We start from the raw sequence: 4094 nt of genomic DNA, 5'->3' as shown, positions 1-4094 counted from the left end.
AGCTCTCGCCAGGACTCACTACAATCCATCATTCAAGAGCTCGAAATACTTTAATTAACTTCAATACACAATTAAGGTACTTCAAATATCTCACACTTACAACTAAGTAGCTTTCAAGCTTAAATACAACCCAACGGAAAATGGTACAATAGCCATCCGTTATAATATAACTTAAAGTCTTCAAAAGAAAACATTCTAGTACTACTCACGAGTACCCTTGGTCTCGAACCCTGTAAAAGAAAACCACAACGTGGAATGAGCTACACAGCCCAGTGAGGTTCCAAGACACTCTAACGGTTCAAATAAATCAAGTAAGTTGGGCATATCATATGCATGGTTCAAGGTTACACAATGGCATGTTATCATGAGGTGATAATCTTTGTACGGTAATTTGAGACATTTATCATGGTATGAGACATTGGCATGTATAGTTCACGAGTGATTGGAGCTTATTACAGGCATAGCTCAGGATTTCATGTTGGCATTTTAGCACGAAACAATTATTATGATACAAGGTAAACATATACTGTAGGATACGGTGTTCCAGTGGAACTCTGTCGGTCATCTGCACCTTATGACTTCCGGATCCCCTCGGTTTGACTGGCCATCACCTTATCCCTCCAGTGGTAATACTCGAGTATACCGAAACGGTTGTCCAGGGTTCCAACCTACCCGACCGAGCCCAGTCCTGGCTCGAGTAGGTCAGTAACCGAGGCAGGGCCCAAGTTCAGCTTAGAGCTTACAACATGCACAAGTAATCAAGTAATTCGACAAAAGGTAAAATTCATCATTTGAGTAGGTCGAGTGAGATAAAGTACACACTCGCCTAACAATGATGGACAACTTCATATAACATGTGATTCATGATAATCAAGTGATCAAGTGGATACTTAGCACGTAAGCACGTAAGCAATACAAGTTGATTTCATGGGAGCATATAATTCACGGATATCGAATAATCATATAGATTAAAAATCATATGAGCAAATAGTCAGGTAATCAGGTAGTCATGTGGGTTGGTAAACGGTTCACGGTTAACGGTTAACTGTTCACGGTTGACGGTTAATTGACAAGCATTGGTCATATGCATAGGCCATCATTGGCCGTTATCCCATTTTTACCACGTGAGAGTCGAGGAGATTCACTCCAACGACGTATGCAACCTTAGCATACCAAGTCATGTTATTCGAGTATTTTCAAGCATGAATTATTCATCTCAAAAGAGAACGAGTGCGATAAAGTACACACTCGACTCCATTTTTCAAAACCAAGTAGACTAAGTAAACAATCTAGCAAGTTAAGCATGTATCGAGTTCATATGGTCATTTGATATGGTTAATGATTTAACCAATTCGTGTAGATATACAATGCAAGTATACATTCCTTAAATAGGCATGAGTATGGTAAATACTTAACACATAGCACTTAATAATCATGAAATAAGCGTGTCCTAGACTTATTCAATTACGTATTCCTATATGGAACACTCACCTAGTCAAAACAAGCGAGTAGTTTTCAAACAAGCGTTTTAGGTGTCCGCTCCGAGTTCCCCTTGGAGATTCCCTCGAGTGCCTGAGTAAACAACCATTAACTATTATACACTATCACTTAGAACTCCTACTTATCAAAGAAGGTTGTACAATCTAAAGGGAATTCATGAATTGGGCCTTAATTATTAATAATCGAGGCTCAAGAGTAAAGTTTTAAAGTCTAAAGAAAGAGACTAACATTTTTCATGAAATCGAGTTAAAAATGTTCAATCGGTATCGAGAAAAGAAGGTAAGTTTCCAAAATCTCATTTCTAAGAAATTGTCAAATTTTAGCTTTGAGTGTCAATTCTAGAAAAATCGTATCTTGCACTACGTAGGTCCAAAATTGGAAAGCTTGATACCATTGGAAACTACATTCCGAGTACTACAAGTTTCTAGAAGACACTTTCCCATGATTCCAAATGGAAGGTATTCAAAAGTTGGATCAAAGTTACAGCTGTAGAATACTAAGACAGTTTCAAGGTTGGTTTTTGGCCAATTTTGGAAATTCAGTAAAATTCACTTGTTTTGAACTAACCTTTGAAATTTGGAAATCAAATAGTGTTACAATCCAAGAGTATAACAATACAAGCGGATTGAGAAATGGAGTTTCGAGCACCAAGATATAGTAGCCCCAAGTTGAGGAAGATTCAAGACTGAAGAAGAATTTCCAGTTTTGAACCTCCAACACTAGAAATTTAATTCGGTATCGAAACGAACTTGGATTGGTACCAAAATTGGAAGTATTTTACTCCCATATGAAAGGTACCACTCTATCAAATTTCAGGGAAAAATACTTTCGGTAAGATAGTTAATTAGTCAACCAAAGTTCAGGAAAATTATAAGGCAATCTGCCTTTGACTTTCATTTTCCAAATTTCCAATCGTCTAACCAAGAAAGTTATCCAACCATGGTTCATTTGTGAAATAAGGGTCTAAGATACACCCATAATATCTTTGGTAAGTGTTTAATATCAAAAACATCAACTAACAAGTTCATTCCAAGATTTGGTTCCAAACCAGTCCCAACATTAGGGTTTTCCAAAACAGAGCAGTCCACTTGTTTCAGTCACAACTCAGTCAATATAGCTCGAAATTGAGCATGGCTTATGCCGTTGGAAAATACATTCATAGTACTAAAACATCACAGAAGAAGTCATTCCCAAATTCGGCACCCATCTGGTTCAAATTCGGGCATCAAGTTGCTGCCTGAACACTTCATTCCAGACGAACAGAGCAACAGGACAGCGAACTTAAAACATTTGGTTCGGCTTGCTCACAAGGAATCAGAACGTAAATTTTATACCAAATTAAAGCTAGGAATGTCTAGTTTCAAACTCCACCGACGGCACATGATTTCGACATCCGAGGACAGAGTTATAGCCAAAATGCCAACGCTGGACAGTGCAATACGGAACAGATTTCCAGATTGCCACTTCTAGGAGAAAAATTCATTTGACCCACCAAACGTTAATGTTTTCCAACGAAAATTTTTACACACATAATATAACATATATACATCAGGTTCATGCCAATAGATCACCAAAAATGGGCCTTCTTATGGCCGAACAAAACAGGGGCATTTTCGGAAATTCTTGCCAAGACCTCTACTTTGAGTTTCCAACAATAACACTCCATAAACTCATCATTATAACCACTAAACTACCATTAAATCCAACAGTAATCCTTAAATCAGCAACAACAACCCAAGTGTGGGAATACCAAGAGCCCACTCATTTCATTTTCACCATAAACAAGCTAACTAAGTGCATGCATGAGCTTAATCTTGCTATATAAATTCCAAAAGACAAGAATCCAAGGGTTGATCATTACCTATTCCTTGGGTGTGCAAGATCAGAAATTTCGGCCCTCTTGAAGCTCCAAGAACCCGTGAAGATGCAGCCTTTTGTTAGCTAAATCCAACCTCCAAGAGGTTTGCTAAGTGGTCTCCAAGTTTGGTGTGATTTGGAGGTGATTTGGGGTAGTTTTGGTTGAGATTAGTGTGCAGAATTTTTGTTGCAAATGAGTTAGAGAGAGAGAGAGGAGCTTGGCCGGCTGTGAGGAGAGAGAAGAGAGAGTGTGATTTTGATCTAAGTTGGCTTCTCAAAGAAGATTAAATGTGTGGTGAAAAATTGTTCCAAAGTCAACTCTTGTAAGGCTCGTTTGGCACGTTTTTAGGCTCGATTTTCTCGCGCGTTTGGTTCACTAGTGCACTAAACCTCTAATGCACTCATGTTAATATAAACATTATTCACTCTTAATTGTCTCGAAACAAGGGTCTAAAGTTCCTGAATTTAAATCGCGCGTGTGAAAACGCGTATCTCCAATTTAAGCGCGATAACGCGAAACTTCCGAGAAATTCTTATAACGATAGTACTAATAACTATCACTTGAGTATTTAAACATTAAAATGCCTAATTTAGGTCCATTGTACATGTCTCCAATATTTCAAACCTATTGTACTCTCAATCGATCAAGATTTCCAAAGACGTGTTCACTATTTTCACTAAACGAGCTTCCGAAAATTAATTTTTGAAACAAGTCATTTTAAAAATATAATGAAACT

General features: G+C 37.8%; 1 long non-coding RNA gene across 2 annotated transcripts; it reads right to left on the bottom strand.

Annotated features, from left to right (window-relative positions):
* Positions 1-37: 37 nt before the first annotated feature.
* Positions 38-3561, bottom strand: LOC140014824 (uncharacterized). 2 transcript variants are annotated; one of them, XR_011821523.1, is made up of 3 exons: positions 3362-3561; positions 1492-1572; positions 38-230 (listed from the first exon to the last, which is right to left on the bottom strand). It is a non-coding gene; the product is annotated as an uncharacterized lncRNA (long non-coding RNA). The 2 variants fall into 2 exon arrangements; XR_011821524.1 differs by lacking the exon at positions 38-230 and having other exon boundaries at positions 1194-1572.
* Between the last annotated feature and the right edge of the window lie 533 nt (positions 3562-4094).

This window comes from Coffea arabica, chromosome 9e (genome assembly GCF_036785885.1).
Source record: "Coffea arabica cultivar ET-39 chromosome 9e, Coffea Arabica ET-39 HiFi, whole genome shotgun sequence".
In the NCBI taxonomy this organism is placed as follows: domain Eukaryota; kingdom Viridiplantae; phylum Streptophyta; class Magnoliopsida; order Gentianales; family Rubiaceae; genus Coffea; species Coffea arabica.
This window is presented reverse-complemented; position numbering and strand designations above follow the sequence as displayed.